Source organism: Pleurodeles waltl, chromosome 5, assembly GCF_031143425.1.
Source record: "Pleurodeles waltl isolate 20211129_DDA chromosome 5, aPleWal1.hap1.20221129, whole genome shotgun sequence".
NCBI lineage: Eukaryota > Metazoa > Chordata > Amphibia > Caudata > Salamandridae > Pleurodeles > Pleurodeles waltl.
The window spans coordinates 197,216,029-197,240,236 of record NC_090444.1 but is presented as its reverse complement, the minus strand read 5'-3'; the positions used below and the strand labels follow the sequence as shown (position 1 = coordinate 197,240,236).

General features: G+C 48.5%; 1 protein-coding gene across 1 annotated transcript in view; it reads right to left on the bottom strand.

The window, feature by feature from the left end:
- USH2A (usherin) overlaps nt 1-24,208 on the bottom strand; it is a 3,586,186-nt gene that overhangs the window by 581,630 nt on the left and 2,980,348 nt on the right. The window lies entirely within an intron of this gene.

Genomic DNA, 24,208 nt, shown 5'->3' with positions numbered 1-24,208 from the left:
CCCAACAAAGTGTGAATGGGTGTGTCTGTAAGTGTTTGATTGAGTGCAATATGCCTCTGGGTGGTGATGTCATGTACAGAAAACAAGAGTGAGTGAGTGCGCGCGCGCGCGTGTGTGTCGGGGGAGTGTCTCGTGCAGACAAGCTGTGGAGAAAGACATACACCGTCTAGGTATAACGGAATTGCGTCTGCACGGCTATCTTTCAATAAGGGCAGCCTAACCAGCGGGGTCTCTCGAGAGGGAACTGCCAATGATTTTGCATTGAACTGTATCATTGCGCAAATCAATAACAATCCATTTAAATCCATTTATTGCCTAAGGAACCAGGAGTCATTGTAAGGCGATGTTACCGGAATAATATTGGTGTTAACCAAGTATTTCGTCCATTTCTTTTTGGAGTTGCGTACAGCGCTACATGCCAGTGCACAGCTGCCTCGGGGAGCCTTGGGAATTGGCAGGAAACAAGCTCTTTCAGTGAAAAAGAAAATAGTTTCATCAAAGTGCTGTGGGTGGACCTGATTGCTTCAAGCACACGAAGTAGTGCAACGGTAATATTTAGTTTGTTCTATGCCATGGTGTATCGTTGGGATATTTGAGTTTATAAAGCTTTTATAGCGAGCACACAATACTACAAACTGGCTGGTAAGAGGCGCAGGAGTCCACAACCATTTTACCACAGCTGCACAGGTTTCCAAATTCACTTTCAAATAATTGCATGGTGGATAAGGCTGTAGTGTCACGCCTGTGAAGTAACAGGAGAGCGGCTACTACCAAGTGATGAGACCAAGAGGGGCGTTACATAGGCAACCCCAGTTGTGAAGAGTATGTTGGTATGACCCAGGGGTCACGGACGGAAAAGTAATAAATAAAGGACGGAGACGGAGGTGAGGTCACTGAGGACGCAGCACGTAATACAGGGCAGACCTCGACCTCCGGCTCAAGCGCCCGGTACAAATAATTACAAGTGTCCTGGTATTTATTCAGCGCGCAGAGCTGCCCCGAACCAGAACACCACACTGACGATGAGGGTGGGCACCGCCTAGTGAGACAGCGATTGCTCCGTGCTGTCGTGGCGCGTGGTGCTCATGCCTCCACCACACCCACCTCCACGTGGCGAGGCGGCCGTGTACTGCCGCTGGAGAACATCGGATCGCGGCTGCTGAATCGAGCGTTGCAGATCCCCCATGGAGATAAAAAAAAAAAAAAAAAGAGGGACACGTCACGCGACGCGTGCATGCCGGTAAGCCTGCTGGCCTTCAATCATGTCTCCACCTGCATTTTAGACAGTGTGTAGCAGATAGGACACACTCCCAAACCTCGTCCCCCAGGCTGTCCTTAAAGAGACAGCACCCCAAAGAGAAACAGCACACTGTTCTCATTGGAAGAAGACTGCACGCTGATTTTTTTTCTTCTTCAGAAACAAGGAGGAAGGCATACATACTGCTTTTAAGGTGACAACACCCTGAAGAAACAAAGACCAACTGATACAGACACTAACCTCTCAAAGGCCACAAGATGAACACAGTACCCCTCATTGAACCGTTTATAGTAGAAAGGGCCGCGTCTTCACAGGCATCGCGATGGAATGAGTGGGTGGAGCGGCTGATGTTCTATTTTGAAGCCACAAAAACTGTAGAAGAACAAAAAAGGGCGATGGTGGTGCACCTAGGGGGAAAAGACATATACCGCACATCGAGAACAATAATTGAAGCGGAACCAAAGAAGCACTTAACACTCATTGCTACGCTCCGGACGCACTTTGCACCCATGGTCAACATTGACTATGAGAGATTCATATTTCAACAAGCTCGACAAAATACCGACGAGTCCATCGACATGTTCTACATGAGGTTAAAGGAGCTCGCGGCCACGTGCGCGTTCCATAATGAAAATGACGAGATCAGAGGTCAAATCATTCAGGGCTGTGCATCATCTAAACTAAGAGAACGTATCCGTGAAGAGTCAGGGCAGTCCTTACAGGACATCCTCACAATGGGAAGAACTAAAGAACTGTCAATGGTGAGAGCGTCCCATACGGAAGCTGCTCTCCAGACCCCAATCAAGACAGAACAGGTGGCAGCAATGATGTTGGCCTCCTCCAAGCCAAAGATGCAAAAGCTCCCACAGTCAAAGAAAACATGTGGGAGATGCAGAGGAATGAACCACCCCCTTGCTAACTGTCCCACCAAAGGAAAGAAATGCGTAGGGTGTGGAAAATTTAACCATTTTGTTAAAGTATGCAGAGCAACAAAAGGTCCAAACCATGGTAAACACTGCCATGGAAGTACAATCCAGAGGTAGTGATATGGATGATGAGGAAGGAACACAAATAGTCCACCCACTCTTCTCCATCAGTACAGCCACACGTAGACATGAAAGTTGCCCAAGTGGCAAATACAAGTGGTCGGATGCCCAGTATAAGTCATAGTGGACACTGGAGCGTCCATCAACATCATGGCACAGGCGACGTACCAAACGTTAAACCCATCTCCACCCCTAACACCAACACATGTCAGAGTGTTCGTGTATGGTCAAGTACGACCACTGACGATGAAAGGGAGGTTCTGTGCTACTGTGGCTCATGGATCCCAGGAGACAGAGGTGTATATATACATAGCAGAAGAAGGACAGCAAACTCTACTAGGATGCCACACTGCGGAAGCCCTGGGTATTGTGACCTTCACCTTTGAGATACACATGGAGTCCCTTAGTGAAATTTCTTTGAAGGCATAGGGTATCTAAAGAATAAAGAAGTCACACTACACATTAACAAGTCAGTCCAACCAGTGGCTTTAAGACATCGAAGGATAGCGTTTCACCTCAGACCCCTAGTGGAGAGGGAACTATGCAAATTGGAATCTGCAGGGATCATCGAGAAAGTGGATGGCCCTACACCATGGGTATCTCCGATCGTGGTAGCTAAGAAACCTAAACAACCTGGAGAAGTTAGGATCTGTGTCGATATGAGACTGCCTAATGTGGCCATAAAGCGAGAACGACACATCACACCTACCATCAACGACCTAAGTGAGGCAAGATGGTTTTCAAAACTGGACCTCAGGTCAGGATACCACCAGCTAGTCCTAGCTGAGGAGTCTAGATATATCATGACCTTCTCCACCCATGTTGGACTTCGCCGCTACAAGAGACTAAATTTTGGAATCTCAAGAGCAGCATAAGTCTTTCAAAATACGATATGAGAATTGCTTAGAGACTTGAAGGGTGTCGTCAACATTAGCGACGACATCCTAGTTTTTGCTAAAACCATTCAGGAACATCATGACCATCTCAAAAGAGTCCTCCAGCGCATCCACGAGTCAGGCCTCACCTTGCACAGGGAAAAGTGTGAATTCTTAAAAGAAACAATACAATTCTCTGGATACACTTTTTCATCAAGCGGCATTGCCCCTGATCCTGGAAAGGTGACAGACATCATCCCCCGACGACAGTAACTGGAGTCCGAAGTTTTCTGGGGATGGTGAACTACTACGGTCGTTTCATAAAAAACCTCACGTCACTAACCCAACCTTTGAGAGACCTCACAAAGGCTTCATCGACCTGGTCCTGGGGCCCTGAACAAGAAAAGACTTTTCAAGCAACGAAAGAAGCACTGTCAGCAGATACGACCCTAAGATACTTTGATCCCCAGCGGGAAACCTCCATTGCGGTAGATGCCAGCCCGACGGGGCTAGGGGCCATGCTCCTCCAAAAAGTTCAGGCTGAGGACTGGGCCCCTGTTGCATACGCAAGCCGCTCGCTGGCGGATACTGAGAAAAGGTATTCTCAGATTGAGCGAGAAGCAATTGCCATCCACTGGGGGTGTAAACATTTCCACCTATATGTGTACGGGCACCCATTTGTTGTCACCACGGACCACAAACCACTAATACCACTCCTTCAAGGCACTGCGTCCAAACCACCTCCATGCATTGAAAAGTGGATGCTCCAGTTGCAAGAGTACAACTGCAAAGTAGAATATCGCCCAGGAGTAAACAACCCGGCGGATTATCTCTCAAGACACTCCAGACCTGCCACCCTGATAGAGGAAAGTAAAGCCCTTGAAACAGAGGAGTACGTAAAATGTGTAGCAGAGAGATCCCGACTGCTACCCATCTCGATGGACACTATAAGACAGGCCACGGAAGCGGATGATAATCACCAGAGAGCGATACATGCGTTAAAAAACAACAACTGGTGTGCTGGACCAAAACAGTGGCAATCTCAAACCCCAGAAGCGAGAATGGTCAAGGAAGGGCTGCACAGAGTGCAACAAGAGCTGACGATCAGTGATGACGGATGCCTTCTCCGAGGCTACAGGTTAGTGATCCCCTCCAGCCTCACGAATAGAGTAATTCAGCTTGCGCATGCTGGCCACCAGGGAATGGTGAAAAACAAAAGTAGATTGAGGACGAAGGTATGGTTCCCAAGGATGGATGAGAAAGTAGAGGAGTTAATACATTCGTGCTATTGGTGCCAATCGACTGGAATGCCCAATGTGCCAGTCCTGATAGAGACCGAGGAACAACCTCACAAGCAGTGGGTATCAGCCAGCCTTGACTTTGGAAGTTTACCAAATGGGGATCATCTGATGGTCATGATTGATGACTATTCTCGTTACCCAGAAGTGGAAGAGGTCCGAACCTTGACAGCGTCCGAAATAATCTCGAAGATGGAAAAGATGTTCGCCACTCACGGATTGGTAAGAGAAGTTAAGACCGACAACGGACCACCATTTCACAGAAGTAAGTTTGGAGAATATTTACGATCACTAGGTATCAGGCACAAAAAGATCACACCCAGATGGCCTCAGGCCAAAGGAGAGGTCAAAAGATTTATGAGGACATTGAATAAAGTAGTTCGAATTGCACTGGCCAAGAACGAAGCACCAGAAAGAGCTGTATACTCTTTTCTCCGTGATTATCGAATGACACCCCACTCCACCACCGGAGTAGCTCCTGGCCACCTGTCAATGGGTCGAGTAGTGACCGATGTCATACAGCATCACAAATCATGGAAGCCTGCCCCTATCAATGAGGGAAAAGAATACACCAAAAGGAAATGGTCAAATGCCATGGCGAGCCGCCACAGGAAAGCACGTCCTTCGGATATTCCAGTGGGAGACTCTGTACTAATCAAAGACCGGTTCCCAGGGAGCAAATTTTGTCTACCCTTCGAGGACAAACCATGGATAGTCACCAATCGCCAGGGATCACTGGTGGTAGCAAGAAGAGGGTCCAAACAAGTAGCGCAGAACATATCCTGGTTCAAGAGATTTCAATCTCCAAGGGAGTCACCCGATGTCAGTCCAGAACATAATACCCCGGCAACAGAGGCGGATGGATCTGAGGAGGACGAGGAGCCCAAACACAATCTGACCAGCCCAAACCCAAACAACATGGAAAATGTACTTGAAAGACCTAATAGTGACTCCGTCACTAACCCCAGTGATACAGGATCATCTAATGGAAGAACATGCCAATCAAGATATCACCTGAGAAGTAACCCAGCACCCTCAATGAAGTTGCATGATTTCCTAGTATAATCTAATGAAGCGAACGAACTTTAGACTTTGCCTTTAATTTAGTCATGATTGTATTTGTTCATTTGTTGTGTAATTTTGGAAGGGATGTAGTGTCGTGTCTGTGAAGTAACAGGAGCGCGGCTACTACCAAGTGATGAGACCAAGAGGGGAGTTGCATAGGCAACCCTAGTTGTGAAGAGTATGTTGGTATGACCCAGGGGTCACGGGCGGAAAAGTAATAAATAAAGGACGGAGACGGAGGTGAGGTCACTGGGGACGCAGCAGGTAATACAGGGCAGACCTCGACCTCCAGCTCAAGCGCCCGGTACAAATAATTACAAGTGTCCATGTATTTATTCAGCACGCAGAGCTGCCCCAAACCAGAACACCACAAAGGCCACCCACGTGGCTTGTCCTTCTTTCATGACTAGACTCTTCTAGCATTACATGCCAACTCATGCACTGCACTCTGCTAGAAACGCTTTTTAGTGAATCTTCATTTTCAGAGGCTCTGACTGGGTGGTTGAGCTTTTTGGCCCATTTACCATTTATTTTATGGTTTTATGGAGTTCGATGAGGACTAGACGTCCTTTCAGAATCCACCGAAAACAAGGTTATTAAGTGAGAAGTTCCTTATTGCAGCTTCCCAATGCTGTTAGGCAGTCGGACGCTTAACAAAACACATTAAACAGCTCTGAAAGTCATTAAATTGGGCAATATTAAAAACTGTCATATACAGATCTTAAACATGGCAGAAGTCTTGTATGAAGCTGTATAAATGCAAGACATTATTACTAATATTATTACTGGGACTGGTAATACGATAAAAATAAGGGAGGACAAATTAACAAGATGTGTGATGGGGGCTTGTAAGTAGAATTCCTTTTTAGGCCTGGCCTATAGATTACGTTTTCTGTCTCATCTACCACATATAATTTAAAAAATTGTATCTATATATACATACACGCACAGCTTAGCGCTAATATTCGGCCTAACACCAATAAAGGGTGCGCTGCTGCCGTGGGCCCAAGAACCTAGCTCGCCATTATGCAGGCTGTCAGGGGCCAGAAGGAACGTTTCTGCAGATACTGTGCAAATGTCCCACTCTACAATATATATGGATAAAGATCTTAGGTAACCTCTTTATTACTCATGGAATAAGAGCACGCCGTCATGCCCTTCTTTTTTGTTTGCAAGGCTCGAGCGCCCAAGTAATAGCCAGCCAGCATGGTAAAGTTTACCATCATTGCGGAGAAGCTATTACAGCTGGTGTACAGTGTGCCTGAAGATCATATTACCAAACGCTTTCCCTGTTTGTATTTGCACTTCTAACGCACTGTCACGGATATCTTGCATGTGAGGTACTATTAAGGACAATACTGAAACGGACTATTGGCCCACATGTGCATGTCTTTGACTCATGGCACCCGTTTGATCTTAATGGCATATAGTATTATTAGTTGTGCTCTAAAGCGTTCTTTTCCTAATGTACTTCTCTTTTACAAGATTTGATATTTGTGGCTTGCTCTTTCTTAATCATGTAAAAGTTTTAATTAACTGCATCATGATAAATAAATATATATATATATATATATATATATATATATATATAAACATGCACCCACATTTATATATACACACAGAGATGGGCTTTTGGTCAGCTCTCTTCATCTATTGGTCTGTTCCAGTCATTCACATTTTGCTTCTGCCAATCTCACCAGATGGAATGTGGCAATGGGTCAGCCTGCTTTAATATTGGCTTTCTTCACCGTGAGTGATTGTAGGAAGGTAGCCTCTTTCTAGCCTTGTTACCCCCACTTTTGGCCTGTTTGTGAGTATATGTCAGGGTGTTTTTACTGTCTCACTGGGATCCTGCTAGCCAGGGCCCAGTGCTCATAGTGAAAACCTTATGTTGTCAGTATGTTTGATATGTGTCACTGGGATTCTGCTAGCCAGGACCCCAGTGCTCATAAGTTTGTGGCCTATATGTGTTCCCTGTGTGGTGCCTAACTGTGTCACTGAGGATCTGCTAACCAGAACCTCAGTGTTTATACTCTCTGCTTTTAAAATTGTCACTGGAACACTCTTATAATTCCCTTGTAGATGGTACCTAGGTACCCAGGGTATTGGGGTTCCAGGAGATCCCTATGGGCTGCAGCATTTCTTTTGCTACCCATAGGGAGCTCAGACAATTCTTACACAGGACTGCCACAGCAGCCTGAGTAAAATAATGTCCACGTTATTTCACAGCCATTTTACACTGCACTTAAGTAACTTATAAGTCACCTATATGTCTAACCCTCACTTAGGGAAGGTTAGGTGCAAAGTTACTTAGTGTGTGGGCACCCTGGCACTAGCCAAGGTGCCCCCACATTGTTCAGGGCAAGTTCTCCAGACTTTGTGAGTGCGGGGACAACATTACACGCGTGCACTACATACAGGTCAATACCTATATGTAGCGTCACCATGGTGACTTAACATGGCCATGTAACATGTCTAGGATCATGGAATTGTCACCCCAATACCATTTTGGTATTGGGGTGACAATTCCATGTATCCCCGGGTCTCCAGCACAGAGCCCGGGTACTACCAAACTTGCTTTCCGGGGTCTCCACTGCAGCTACTGCTGCTGCCAACCCCTCAGGCAGGTTTCTGCCCCCATGGGGCCTGGGCAGCCTGGTCCCAGGAAGGCAGAACAAAGGATTTTGTCTGAGAGAGTGTGTTAAATAGGTGTGAAGGGCTGGGGAGGAGTAGCCTCAACCAGCCTCTGGAAATGCTTTGATGGGCACAGATGGGCCCTCTCTGCATAAGCCAGTCTACACCGGTTCAGGGATCCCCAGCCTTGCTCTGGCACGAAACTGGACAAAGGAAAGGGGAGTGACCACTCCTCTGACCAGCACCTCCCAGGGGAGGTGCCCAGAGCTCCTCCAGTGTGTCCCAGACCTCTGCCATCTTGGATGCAGAGGTGTGAGGGCACAATAGACAGCTCTTGAGTGGCCAGTGCCAGCAGGTGACATCAGAGACCCCTCCTGATAGGTGCTTACCTTTCTCAGTAGCCAATCCTCCTATGTGGGCTATTTAGGGTCTCTCCTCTGGGCTATTCCTCAGATAACGAATGCAAGAGCTCACCAGAGTTCCTCTGCACTTCCCTCTTCGACTTCTGGCAAGGATCGACCGCTGACTGCTCCAGGACGCCTGCAAAACCGCAACAAAGTAGCAAGAAGACTACCAGCAACATTGTAGCGCCTCATCCTGCCGGCTTTCTTGACTGTTTCCTGGTGGTGCATGCTCTGAGGGCTGTCTGCCTTCACCCTGCACTCTCCTGTGGGTCGACGGAATCTTCCCCCTGCTAACGCAGGCACCAAACTTCTGCTTCACCGGTCCTCTGGGTCCCCTCTCATCCTGACGAGGGTGGTCCCTGGAACACAGGAGCTGGGTCCAAGTATTTTCCACAGTCCAGTGGCCCTTCTGTCCAAATTTGGTGGAGGTAAGTCCTTGCCTCCCCATGCCAGACAGTAATCCTGTGTACTGTGTGATCTGCAGCTGCTCGGGCTTCTGTGCACTTTTCCAAGACTTCCTTTGTGCACAGCCTAGCCCAGGTCCCCAGCACTCTGTCCTGCATTGCCAAACTCGATGAGTTGGACTCTGACGTTGTGGGTCCCTCCTTTGTGACTCTGAGTCGACAGATGTCCTCAGATCTTCTAAGTGCCTGCTCCGGTACTTCTGCGGGTGCTGCCTGCTTCTGCGGGGGCTCTCTGAGTTGCTGAGCGACCCTCTGTCTCCTCCTCCAGGGGGCAACCTCCTGGTCCTTCCTGGGCCCCAGCAGCACCCAACATCCTCAACTGCGACTCTTGCAGCTAGCAAGGCTTATTTGCGGTCTTCCTGCGTGGAAACAACTCTGCATCCTCCAGCACGCATGGGACATCTGCTGACCAAAGGAGAAGTTCCTGGCACCTTCCGTTGTTGCAGAATCTTTGGCTTCTTCCACCTGGAGGCAGCCCTTTTGCACCTTCATCCGGGGTTTAGTGGGCTCCTGCCCCCCCGGACACTTGCGTGACTCTTGGACTTGGTCCCCTTCCTTTACAGGTCCTCAGGTCCAGGAATCCGTCTTCAGTGTTTTGCTGGCAGTTGTTGTCCTTGCAGAATTCCCTATCTCAACTTTACTGTCTTTCTGGGGTAGTAGGGTAACTTTACTCCTACTTTTCAGGGTCTTGGGGTTGGGTATCTTGGACACCCTTAGTGTTTTCTAACAGTCCCAGCGACCCTCTACAACCTACACTAGGCCTGGGGTCCATTCGTGGTTCGCATTCCACTTTTGGAGTATATGGTTTGTGTTGCCCCTAGGCCTATTTCTACCTATTGCATTCAATTGTGATTCTACATTGTTTGCACTACTTTTCTAACTGTTACTTAACTGTTTTTGGTTTGTATACATATCATTTGTCTATATTACTTACCTCCTAAGGGAGTGTATCCTCTGAGATACTTTTGGCATATTGTCACTAAAATAAAGTACCATTTTTTTTTGTAACTCTGAGTATTGTGTTTTCTTGTGATAGAGTGCTATATAATATAAGTGGTATGGTAGGAGCTTTGCATGTCTCCTAGTTCAGCCTAAGCTGCTCTGCTATAGCTACCTCTATCAGCCTAAGCTGTAAAACATCTCTATTCTACTAATAAGGGATAACTGGACCTGGCACAAGGTGTAAGTACCACAAGGTACCCACTATAAGCCAGGCCAGCCTCTTACAGTGATGACACTTTGATCTTGCACATGTGCACCTCCACATAGAAAGTAGTCTACCTCAGTGCCAGGGCTGCAATTTTTAAGTTTTCTTTTCAGTTAGTTTTGCAGTGTGTAATTTTTTTGCTTACTTTTTTTGCAAACACATGAATGCCATCTTTAAAGAGCGATAGTTTAAATTATTACTCTACTACTTTAATGTTTTTGTATATGCTTGCAAACATAAATAAATATATAAAAAATAAATAAAAAAATAACAGGCTTGGCAAGGCCAGACCTATTAGCTTTGCCGATGCTTGTTGCATGATTTGAGGCCTGGTTAATTTGACGTCATACCTCTGAATTGGCCACAAGCAATCTGTGATTTGCTGGCTGCCACTCTGGCTCACACTTATAATTTGAGGTTTATTTTTGCATTTTAATCATATTTCTGGTTGTCAATGTAGTCATTTCTGAGGATAACTTACAATGGGGCCCTGAGATAACTGAAAGGTATAGGGGGAGTCAAAGGACGAGGATGCCATTGTTCACTGAATCAAATTTTGAAGCAACTTCATCACATCTTTGGATTGTAGTTGTGAGTACCATCTTACCAATCTTGATTTCTGTTTCAATGCGAAAACTGGAGACCAGGTAGTGGGAGAGCTCAGTCCTGGCAGAGCTATGAAGTGACTAGTCAAAGACTTTGGCTAATCCTAGACTTGCCGAGATGACTGATAGCTCACCAGGTCTTGTAAACTAACGAAAATTGGGGCATTGCAGCTAACCACTGTAAAAACCGCAGACCTCCGGTGAAATATCACCTCTTTAATATTTTTATATTTACCAGTGATCGGTAGCCTATGTTTGCAAAGCACTCCTTTGCACTAATGCTTGAGAGTCTCACCCATCGTATCAAATTGGAAGTGCATAAGTTTCAAAATGTGGACTTGTGTTCCTTACAAATCCACTCTCTGAGTAATGTGGCAACAAGGTGAGCTGTGGCATACCTCTGCTCTATCTGCTCACATGGTACCTGTAAAGAAAACTTTGTGAGTTTTTACTCACAAAACAAAAACTAAATATCCCGATGTTTATGACTGATCTCGGTCTGAGAAGCTGAGTTCATATCTTTGCAAGTACTCTTCAATTGCGGTTCCCGGGGATTAAGAGGGGCAGGGTGGCACGTGGTAGGGGAGTGGGGGGAATAGTATAATAAAATAAAAAAATATACATAAAAATGAAAACTTAGCTGCTCCACTCCCACAACGCTCCTCTCCCCATTGTCGCTCAGGCACAGGCTCCCAGCATGCCCTGCTCCAATCCTGAGGCTGCTCAGAGCAGCGTTAGGATTGGCTGGGAACGCCCAGCCAGGGCACTCCCAGGCAGACTGGGAGCCTGTGCAGGCTCTCCCCAGCCCAGCAACTGTGTTGCTGGGCTGGAGAGAGTCCTGTGCGCATGTCATGGCCGGCCAAACACACATGCGCACTGAGAGGAGTGCACAGTGCACTCCACTCGCGTCCTCGTTATACTCCATGGCCCGCGCCTTTAACAACCAAACGATAATAAACCTAGTTTATTATCGTTTGGTTGTTGAAGGTTTGCTGCGGCTGCTGCTGGCAGGGGGGGGCGACACTCCTCTGCCCTAATGGAGGAGCCGCCCCTGGTACTCTTGATATAAAGGAATATTATGATATGAAATAGAGCTCAGACTGGTGCAAAGATTGAAAATAATTCAACTACTAACCAATTGGAAAGCTGCTTGGTGACTCCTCTCATCAATCCGTCCAGGCAATCTGGTCACATACTATTTTAGCTTTACCCAGCAGTGACTCCAATAGGAGTGCAAAAAAGACCATGCTATTGTGAATGGACATTTAACGAGGACAAACTCCTTGGATGTGGCACTCTTGATAACAGTCATTCAATTAAATAATCCCAAGATATTTGACCTGGTTGCCAGCAGGCCAAGTCATTCATGAAACTTCTGTTATCTCTTGGGTCTAGCATCTTCTTTCTAAGGCCAAGGTGACAGCTAGAGAACATTCCCAGGATTCTGCTACCTTTATGTAAATAGTAACCAATGGAAACATGGTTGATGTTTTGTGACTACGTTTTTAAGAGCGGTAGTGGCTCAGATATTAATTTGCATGACTGATTCCTGCATGGGGGCATGCTGGATCTTCTTTCTCCACCGAGGCAGCGTTAATATCAAGCAGCACTTGCAGGGTGTAATAAATCCGGCTTTTCAGCATAGTCACCACAGATTGTTTTGCATTTTTCGGTACAATATTTTTTGCTGCTTAAGAATTCTGTGCACTTTACCACTGCTAAGCCGTAGTAAAGGGCCTCTAAATCATATGAATTATGTTGGAACTCCCTATTAGACCAAGTTAACTGCATAAATCCATTTTAAATTGTGCTTCAAGTTCACCTATGGCATGGAAATTTAAATGCCATATATGGTCTGCAGTGTGGATTTTCTCCACCCAGATGTAGGATAAAAATATATTTCTGTGTTCTGGTTAAGCTGCAGTTTAAAAGCAATGCAGTGATGCATGGCAGGGAAAATATATTTACCATTTAAGAACACCTATTTTATTTATTCATAAGTCACCACATACGTGTGCCTTGTAAGCCCAGGGCAGAGTGCTACTTTATTAAAAATGTGCACATTACATATTGGAATTAGTCTGATCTCACAGTAAAATAAAACTCAAAAACGAATTTTCTAAGTAGGGCAGGCTAGACTTTTCACTATATCACCTAGGTGGTATTCAAATCTGTATTTTCCAACTCCGCTTACGAAAGGGCTAAAATGTTTCAGACTTGCTTCCTACATAGTATTTAACATCTGCCTTAATGGTGAAAGCAGAGATTTATCATTTAAGCAGAAATTAACTTTGCTGAAAAGTATTGTAGGCTGTCTGTGCCAGAACTAGCTTCGACCTAGCTTTAACCTTCATCACACATCCAGAGATAGAATATACATCCTGGGGCAAGAAAGTTAACGTCCGTGGCTCAGAAGATCATGGCTTTCCTCTGTGCCCAGGAAAGGCCAATGCGTGTTAACTGCTGACCACTAATGATGGGATAACTATTTGCAGTGGAGAGGAATGCTGGCAAACAAAACACAGCTTTAGCACTACCTCTTGTAACTTGAAGTTGCCAAGGGGGCTTCTTTTATTCATCCTCAGTCCTATCCTAGATAGTTAGGCTCCAGCCACAGTAGCAGAAAAAGCCAGTTTTGACCCTGTCAGGTAGGGAAAGGCCAAGACACTGAAGACATGCCAGCCTGGTGTCATCTGCGTCTTGACACAGGGGCTCCTAGGTAATTTTATAGTAACACAATAAGGAAGTGCTACAAAAGGAGGTTGGGGTACTGAATGAAAATTGTTAGGATTGGGTGTTATAATTTCTCCTGTCTTAGGATAGATCTGTCACTTCCATCACTACCTTCTCAGAACATTCTTGGACCTGGAAAGACTTAGGGCCATATGTCCGAACACATTTTCCCATAGACACAGAATGAGTAAAAACCTTTGATACATCTAGCCCTAAATCTGAAGGAGGCCATGCTGGAAGAAAAATCCTGGCTACTCACTCCTGACACTGAATCTAGCTGGAAGAAGAGGGCAACCACAAGGACTCAAAGAAGCCTGAATACGTCTGGTACTCAAGGGCAGTATCTGCTCTTCAATGTTTAAATGGTTGGCCTCCTGCTCACCTGCTTCAGGGATATAAAAAGAAGATGGACTCCTAACACTAAGAGGGCCTCTCTTACTAAAGAGGACTGGACCTTGCAGTAGACCCGGGAGGATTGAGACCTGGTGTCCAGATCCCTGACCTGACAAGCTAAGGGCCGTAGGGACTGACCAGAAGAAGTTTTACTAGAAGTTCGAGGCCAAGCCTGAAGATAAACCATTTGACCAGGACACCCTCTTGTCATATCTGACCTACACTTCATCAAAGTCTGCCTTAAAAATTTCTATCTCCGGTTCCCCTCAACTTATGTTGAAGATCATGTGGAAGATGGACTCTTGATCTATGCAAGACTGCTGGTTTAATTTGTAGGCGACTATGCCAATCCTACAACAAATCGCAACTGTCGTCCCAACCCTCCCAGCTCACAAGCAGCACCTCACCAAAAACCCAAACAGTAAAAGGTGATTTGTGGCAGCCTTTATGCATGGACTCAAGAGTGTGACATCTCAGGGAGTGTCGTGGTTAAACAGAGATTACCCTTTTTTCACATGAACAACGTCTCAATCAAGCACAGGCAAAGAAGAAGATGCAGTAAGGTTCAACAGGTTTTATTTAGCAAAACTGCAATCTGCGATACGTTGTATGGGCTGCAATGCTTAAGATAATGAACAGTGCAAGAAACAGAATGGTAAAGACAAGAGTCATTAATACAAAGACCCCCACCATCTTGCAATATCATGAAAAGGCATAAAGTGTGGGATATATCCTAATACCATAATAATGTGAACCTAATCTCTAACCTAAACGAGAGCTAGGCGTGTTAAACCTAATCTGCCAATGCCATGTCCATGAGAAGAGTCCCACAACCCTCGTTACCTTGGAATAGGGTCTCTAGCTCAGACTCCGTAGGGACACGGAGACTGTGTCAGCATCAAGGTGACATGCAGCATCGATAGCAGCAATGGCATCTGGTCGGAATCCCTCTGACTATCTGTTTAAGTGAGTGTTAGAAATGGGGTCTTTGGTTGGCAGTCAGGGTCCTCCCCTGTCCAAGCAAGGTCCCTCACTCTAGTCAGGGTAAAAGAGATTCACCCTCAGCTAACCCCTGTTTACCCCCTTGGTAGCTTGGCACGTGCAGTAGGCTTAACTTCAGAGTGCTAGGTGTAAAGAATTTGTACCAACACCCACAGTAACTTAATGAAAACATTACAAAATGGCACAACACAGGTTTAGAAAAATAGGAAATATTTATCTAAACAAAACAAGACCAAAACAACAAATATCCACAATATATAAGTCAAGTTATCAATTAAAAAGCAAAAAGAGTCTTCTTGTAGTTTCAGACACACACTAACACTGTTAGCGTGAAAATGTACCTTGGGTGTGTCAAAAATAACCCGCACGGGCGAGTGTGTGTCAAAAAAGGGCTTGCGATGCGTCTATTTCACTCACGAGTGAGACCTTGCATCATTTCTCCTTTCGTTGGGTCGGGTGTGTTGTTTCTTCTCTCCACAAGAAAGCGATGCATTGATCTGGGCAGCACTCTCGGGTCCGGGCAGGCCTTGCCTTGTTTTCACATGCCCAGGGGTCCTTGCGTCGGAAACCCAGCTGCACGATGATCCGGAAACCACACAGCGCGGGTTGCGATCTCACCAGCCTCCGTCAGCGATGCTGCGCGTCGTTTCTCCATCTCCGTGCACAGATTCTTCGTCATGTTACAGACGCGTGTTGATTTTCAGCTGCAAAGCCGGCGGCGTGTCGATTTCCCAGCCGCAGATCGGAGTTGCGTCGATCTTTTCCCCGCATGGCGTTCTGTGTGTGGATTTCTTTCTTTTAGGCTGCCAGCTTCTCTTTTCAGGGTCCCAGGAACTGGATGGGCACCACAGGGCAGAGTAGGAGTCTCTCCAGAGACTCCAGGTGCTGGCAGAGAGAAGTCTTTGCTGTCCCTGAGACTTCAAACAACAGGAGGCAAGCTCTAAATCAAGCCCTTGGAGATCTTCACAAGATGGAAGGCACACAAAGTCCAGTCTTACTCTGGCAGAAGCAGCAACTGCAGGATAGTTCCACAAAGCACAGTCACAGGCAGGGCAGCTCTTCTTCCTCAGCTCTTCAGCTCTTCTCCAGGCAGAGGTTCCTCTTGGTTTCCAGAAGTGTTCTAAAGTCTGTGTTTTTGGATGCCCTTCTTATACCCAATTTCTCCTTTGAAGTAGGCCTACTTCAAAGCAAAGTCTCGCTTGAATGTGAAATCCTGCCTTGCCCAGGCCAGGCCCCAGACACTCACCAGGGGGTTGGAGGCTGCATTGTGTGAGTGCAGGCACAGCCCTTTCAGGTGTGAGTGACCACTCCTCCCCTCCCTCCTATCACAGATGGCTAGTCAGAAAATGCAGACTACACCCCAGCTCCCTTTGTGTCACTGTCTAGTGTGAGGTGCAACCAGCCCAACTGTTAACTGAACCAGACAGGGAATCCACAAACAGGCAGAGTCACAGAAATGGTATAAGCAAGAAAATGCTCACTTTCTATAAGAGGCATTTGCAAACACACAATCTTAAACTCACCTTTACTAAAAGATGTATTTTTAAATTGTGAGCTCAGAGACTCGAAACTCCACATGTCCATCCGCTCCCAAAGGGAATCTACACTTTGATCAGATTTAAAGGTAGCCCCCATGTTAACCTATGAGATGGACAGGCCATGCAACAGTGAAAAACAAATTTAGCAATATTTCATATAAAACACATTACCATATGACCTACCTAAACCAAACACCGCACCCTGCCCTTGGGGCTACTTAGGGCCTTCCTTAGGGGTGCCTTACATGTAAGTAAAGGGAAGGTTTAGGCCTGGCAAGTGGGTAAACTTGCCAAGTCGAATTTACACTTAAAAACTGCACACACAGACAATGCAGTGGCAGGTCTGAAACATGATTACAGAGCTACTTATGTGGGTGGCACAACTAGTGCTGCAGGCCCACTAGCAGCATTTGATTTATAGGCCCTGGGCAGCTCTAGTGCACTTTACTAGGGACTTACTAGTAAATCAAATATGCCAATCATGGATAAGCCAATTACATACACATTTTGTAAAGGAGCACTTGCACTTTAGCACTGGTTAGCAGTGGTAAAGTGCCCATAGTAACTAAAACAGCAAAATCAGAGTCCAGCACACATCAACACCCTGGGAAACAGTGGCAGAAAGTTAAGGGAACCGATGCCAAGGATGAAAAGTCTAACAGTGAGGAATATTTATACAGATTTGCATGGACCCCTGACGTAGGTCTGTTCCCACACAATAGATAACCAGACATGCTTGGGACGGTAATTTATATAAACAATTCCCTCGAAAGCGTGACAGAGGGAAAATACCTAATGTGAACACCTACAGTTTGTTTATCTTTTTTGCTTGACTTTGATGACTTAGCGCAGTGGCACTGATAACGCAAGCTAAAACATGGGCCTTAACTGAAAACAAGGCAGCCGTCTTAAAAGATTTAATTAAATAAATGCGGTAAAACAGAGCAAGCTAAGTAGGATAAAAGTCACTAAATGACGGGGGCACGAGTCTGAAAGCCAAAGGCTAAGCTAGCTCCTGTATCCCATTAAATCAAACTAGGATTCACTACACCCTCCCCATTGCCATAAAAAGTATGACGCCATAACTGGATGCCACCGAAGGTGAATGAATTCAAATGCTACAAAATGCTCTGGACTAAAACCATAAAAAGGTAGATAAAACCCAAACTTAAAACGTGTTAAAAATGAATATCTAAAAACATACAAAGAGATATAGGGGGTCATTACAACCCTGGCGGATGGTGGAGAACCGGCGGTAAGACCGCCAACAGGCTGGCGGTCTTACCTTGGTGTATTATGACCATGGCGGTTACCGCCATGGTCAACCGCCGGTTCTCCGTCCCGCCCGCCAGGGCGGAGACGACCGCCGGGCTGGAGACCTGGGTCTCCAGCCCGGCGGCCGTCAGTATACCGCCGGCGGTATTTTGACCCGGCTTACCGCCGTGGATTTCCAGCGGTTTCAACCGCCATGAAATCCATGGCGGTAAGCACTATCAGTGCCAGGGAATTCCTTCCCTGGCACTGATAGGGGTCTCCGCCATCCCCCACCCCCACCCCGACTCCCTCCCCTACACCCCCCACCACCGCTGCCAACCCCCAAAGGTGGCAGGGCCCCCCTCCTCACCCCGACCCCCAACATAACATTACTCACACACACACCCGACACGCATGCAGGCACCACCAACACACACATGCACACACCCCGACATACATGCCTACATCCACACACACAGTCAGACACGCACACCCACATTCAAACATACACGCACACATCCATACAGGCATACCCACAGACATACACGCACTCATTCCCATACACACAACACCCCCGCAAGCATACACGCACTCACACCCCCCCTCTACATACACACACGCACACCCCCATGCACGCACACAACACACAACACTCCCCCACCCCCCTCCCCTAACAGACGATTGACTTACCTGGTCCGTCGATCCTCCAGGAGGGGACGGGAGCCATGGGGGCAGCTCCGCCGACACCACACCGCCAACAGAACACCACCACGGCGAATCACAGGACGTGATTCGCTGGGCGGTGTTCTGTTGGCGTGGCGGTGGAGGTGGAGCAACCTCCACTTCCTCGCCGCCCGCAATACGTCGGAATAACGACGGAGAGCAGCCAACAGTCATAATACGCTGAGCGGCAAACCGCCTGCACAGGCGGTCTTCCGCACGGCGGTCCCTCTGCGGTCTTGCAAAAAGACCGCCGAGGTCGTAATGACCCCCATAATGTCGAACATGACAAGCAAAGCAGGCCAAATGAAGGACAATAAATGCAAACTTTGAATTTGGAATCATAAGCAAATCATCAAATTTGTTCTAACAATAGTCATGATCTTGAAGTGCATCTTCGAAGCCATAGAATGGAACGGACCTCAGAAAAGAGGCCACATCGTCAGATGTTAGATCGATCACAGGATAGGCAGATGGATCCATGGAGCAGTAGTGCGTAGTAGTCTCTTGTGCTGGTCCACCTGTAGTAGTGGCATCCTCCATTGTGCAAGTAGCCAAATCCTTCAACAAGGAGGAGGGCCTTGCGAATCAGCCTTAGTCTCAAGGGGCACAACCATGAATGAACCCTCCTGGGGGACATCAGCAGTTCTTGGTCCACAGTATGCACTGGCGTAACAGCAAGACACACTGTAAGCAAGTGTTCGAAGAGGCACCATACGCAGCGACAGACTGGTTGCACGCACCCTAGGAGAGGTCGGAATGACAATGACCAATCACGCTCCAATTCCTCCAGCAAGGAAGCATCGAAGATCTGAACCATGAGTTCACGGCACAGTTGAGATGGTGGCAGCGGCTCCATTGCTTTGCGTAGCTGAAAAGACACACCACTGCGAATCAGAAGAAATAGAAGTAGTATTCCGCCAATAAGTGCCAAAATTATAGGAAAGCTGCCAAACACACTTGAAACGAGTGAATCGATGGCCGATGGGATGACTCCGAAGACAGTCTGGAAGATGGACACAAATCCAGACCCAACAGCCTTAAAGAAATGGACAATCCCAGTAGTGCTCGAGGTGTTGAAAATTCTGGATACCAGCTATCTAAAGTGCTTGGGGAAGTTGGTATTTAATAGGGACTGTATCTCGGCTGTTGATCTCGCAATCTGGAGCGCATAAATCGCTCTAGCTGATGTCAACGCGACTTGTTTTTGATACAGTAGCGCCTCTAGTCTGCTCAGCTTGTCATAATTTACATTAACAGTATCAACGTGAGGCCACATTTCTGATACTTTTATCTCTCGTGTGGGGGGGAATAAAACTTGTCCACAGCACGTAACAACCTTAGAGACTGAAATTGCGCAGGCAATTCCTGGTCGCATACCGCAACTGCTTTGGAAGCTCAGCACCACATAACTTCCTTTCGAAAGTACATGAAATGCTGGGCGAATCAAAGGGATGGGAGTACCCTTCAGAAAGCAGGCCAAGTTCGTAACCCCCTGCATTGCAAAGGCCGTGAAGGGACGCCTGCTTGCAGATCATTGAATGACTAACAGTAGTCTTGCATTCGCTTCCGCTGAGAAAGACCTCTGTTTTGCCATTCAGACATTTGTATTCAAAGGGCAACTCCCACTCTTCTTTAATATAGCTATCGCCCAGTTGCTTGTACCTGTCCACAGCAAGATGTCTCAGGCATTTCGAAAAAGGAAAAGTGGAAATGGGCAGATTAATAATGCCATGTAGGACCCATACCGTCGAAGGACTCTCTGCAACTGTGAAAGGCAAGGGTAGGTCGCTCCCCCTGCCGCTGCAGCTCCTCCAGGTTCCTGAGTTCCTGAGACCCACCTCACAGTAAGTACCCCCCACCTCCCAGCCCCTCGCTCTGCCCCGCGCTACTCACCCTCTCTCCTGCTCCTGCTTCTTTTCTTCTTCTCTGTTCTTCCTCCTCGCTCCTCGTCTGTAATCTTCTTCTGTACTCTTCTTTTCCCCGTCTTCTCTCTTCTTCTGTGTGCTTCTCAGCCTCTCCTGTCGCCTCTCTTCTCCCTCATCTTCTTCTGTGGTCTTCTGCCCTCTGTTCTTCATTTTCTGTATCTTCTTCTGTGTTCTTCTGTGTTCTTCTGTGTTCTTCTGTGTTCTTCTGTGTTCTTCTGTTCTTCCGGTCTTCCTTTCTTCTGTTCTTCCGGTCTTCTGTTCTTCCGGTCTTCTGTTCTTCCGGTCTTCTGTTCTTCCGGTCTTCTGTTCTTCTGTTCTTCCGGTCTTCTGGTCTTCTGTCTTCTATCTTCTGCCTTCGGCTCTTCTGCCTCCTCCGTCTTCTTCTCCCCGCGCCTGCCCTCCTGCTCCTGCCTCATCCCCCTCCCTCACTCGCATCCCCCTCTCTATCTCCCCTATCTAACCCGTTCACTATCTACCTCCCTCACTCCTCCTATCTACCTATCTCTCTATCTCTCTATCCCACTATCTAACTCCCTCACTCTCCACCTCCTCCTATCTTCCTATCTCTCTATCTATCGATTTCTCTATCTATCTATTTTCTCTATCTATTTCTCTATATCTCCCCCCCTTCCGCCACCCCCTCTATTACCTATCTTCCTATCCTCTCACTCTACCTCTCACCCTCACCCACCTCTACAACCACCCCTCCCCTATCTTCACAACCCTACTCCTATCTTTCCCCCTAATCTCCTAAACCTCCTAACACTCACCCCCTCCACCCTTAAACCCCCTCCCCCAGCTCTTCTCACTCTACCTGTCCCCCCCCCTCGCGCTTTCCCGCCGTGACCTCCTGCACGCCCCCGCCCCCCAGCTCCCATTAGCCCCCAGCTGACCCCTCCCTCCCTCCTACCTCATATGGAGGCCGCTGCGCGACCGCGCCGCTGGCGTGCCGGAGGCGTGCCAGAGGCAAGCCCGTCCGCGCCCGTCTGCGCCTGGCCCGCGCCCAGCGCCACGACCCCTGGTCCCCAGCTCTCCCAAGCCCCGCTGATCCGCTACGACCCCACCACCCTCCACGCCCTCAACCCAGGACGCTCCAACACCTGCTTCCAAGCTCACCCCAAACGCACCCATGGACCCTTCGCCTGCAACTCCTGCAAACGCATCTTCCACCACGCAACTACCACGACCACAAGCCCATGCGCCATCAACCACCTCAAGTGCATCCTAGTCAACGCTCGCTCCGTCCACAAACACGCCGTTGAACTCTGGGACCTCCTGGACTCCACAGCACCGGACGTCGCCTTCATCACGGAGACCTGGATGAACGCCTCCTCTGCTCCAGACATCGCCACCGCCATCCCCGAAGGCTACAAGATCTCCAGGAAAGACCGCACCAACCAAGCAGGAGGAGGTATCGCCATCGTCTTCAAAGACTCCATCAGCGTCACCACCTCCACGAAGACACCCCTCTCGCCGCTGAACACCTGCATTTTCAGATTCGCACCGACCCGAGGACCACCCTCAGAGGATCCCTCGTCTACCGTCCTCCCGGACCACGCGCCCCTTTCAGCGACGCCATCGCCGACTTCATCTCCCCGCACGCCCTCGCCTCACCGGACTACATCCTCCTAGGCGACCTCAACTTCCATCTGGAACAAAACAACGACCCCAACACCACCACCCTGCTCGCCAACCTCGCCAACCTCGGCCTCAAACAACTGGTGAACACCGCCACCCACATCGCCGGACACACGCTCGACCCTATCTTCTCCGCCAGCAAACACGTCTTCTTTAGCCACACCTCCGCCCTACACTGGACCGACCACAGCTGCGTCCACTTCACATTCCGACGCGAGACCCGCCACCTCCGCACTCAACCCATCCCTCGTCGACAGTGGAACAAGAACCCTGAAGAGCAACTCTTCTCCGCACTCGCCGCCAACCAACCCACCCTCACCACCGACCCCAACGACGCAGCCCTCAACCTCACAAACTGGATCTCCAACTGCGCAGACAACCTTGCTCCCCTCAAACGCACGCATCAACAGACCAACACCAAAAAACCTCTCTAGTTCTCGGACACCCTCAAAGAATCAAAGAAAACTTGTTGCGCCCTTGAGAAAGCCTGGCGCAAGGACCACACCGCTGACAACATGACCGCCCTCAAGAACGCTACCCGCGAACACCACCACCTGATCCGCGCTGCCAAAAGGAACTTTTTCACCGACAGACTGGACAAAAACAGCCACAACAGCAGAGAACTCTTCAGCATCGTCAAGGAGTTCTCCAACCCCAGCGCCAACGCCAACGCCGTCACGCCCTCACAGGATTTGTGCAAATCCCTCTCCACTTTCTTCCATCGCAAGATCAGCGACCTCCACGACAGCTTCGGACACCAGACCCAACCAAACACCACCGAACCCGCACCCCCGGCCATCACCCTCAACAACTGGACCCACATCAACACGGAAGAAACCAAATCCATCATGAAGTCTATCCACTCCGGCGCCCCTTCGGACCCCTGCCCGCACTTCATCTTTAACAAAGCCGACGACATCATCGCCCTGCACCTCCAGACCGTCATCAACTCTTCTTTTTCTTCTGCTACCTTCCCCGAATGCTGGAAACACGCCGAAGTCAACGCCCTACTAAAGAAACCTACGGCTGACCCGAGCGACCTGAAAAACTTCCGCCCCATCTCTCTTCTGCCTTTCCCAGCCAAAGTAATAGAGAAGACCGTCAACAAACAGCTGACCACCTTCCTGGAAGACAACAACCTGCTCGACCCCTCACAAACCAGATTCCGAACCAACCACAGCACTGAAACCGCCCTCATCTCAGTCACAGACGACATCAGAACCCTGATGGACAACGGTGAAACAGTCGCCCTCATTCTTCTCGACCTCTCGGCTGCCTTTGACACCATCTGTCACCGCACCCTAATCACCCGCCTCCGCTCCACCGGGATCCAAGGCCAGGCCCTGGACTGGATCGCCTCCTTCCTCGCAAACCGTTCCCAAAGAGTTTACCTCCATCTGTTTCGCTCAGAACCCACCGAGATCATCTGCGGCGTACCTCAAGGCTCATCCCTCAGCCTGACACTCTTCAATGTCTACATGAGCCCCCTCGCCAACATCATACGCAAGCACGACATCATCATCACCTCCTACGCCGACGACACCCAACTTATACTCTCCCTCACCAAGGACCCCGCCAGCGCCAAGACCAACCTACAAGAGGGTATGAAGGACGTCGCAGATTGGATGACGCTCAGCCGCCTAAAGCTGAACTCTGAAAAAACGGAAGTCCTCATCCTCGGCAACACCCCGTCTGCCTGGGACGACTCCTGGTGGCCCACGGCCCTCGGCACCGCACCGACCCCCACAGACCACGCCCGCAACCTCGGCTTCATCTTGGACCCTCTTCTCACCATGACCAAGCAAGTCAACGCCGTGTCCTACGCCTGCTTCCTCACCCTCCGCATGCTCCGCAAGATCTTCCGCTGGATCCCCGCCGACACCAGAAAAACCGTGACCCACGCCCTCGTCACGAGCCGCCTGGACTACGGCAACACCCTTTACGCCAGGACCACAGCCAAACTCCAAAATCGCCTGCAACGCATTCAAAACGCCTCGGCCCGCCTCATCCTCGACGTACCCCGCAGCAGCCACATCTCTGCACATCTGAGACACCTGCATTGGCTCCCAGTCAGCAAAAGGATCACCTTCCGACTTCTCACCCACGCACACAAAGCCCTCCACGACAAGGGACCGGAATACCTCAA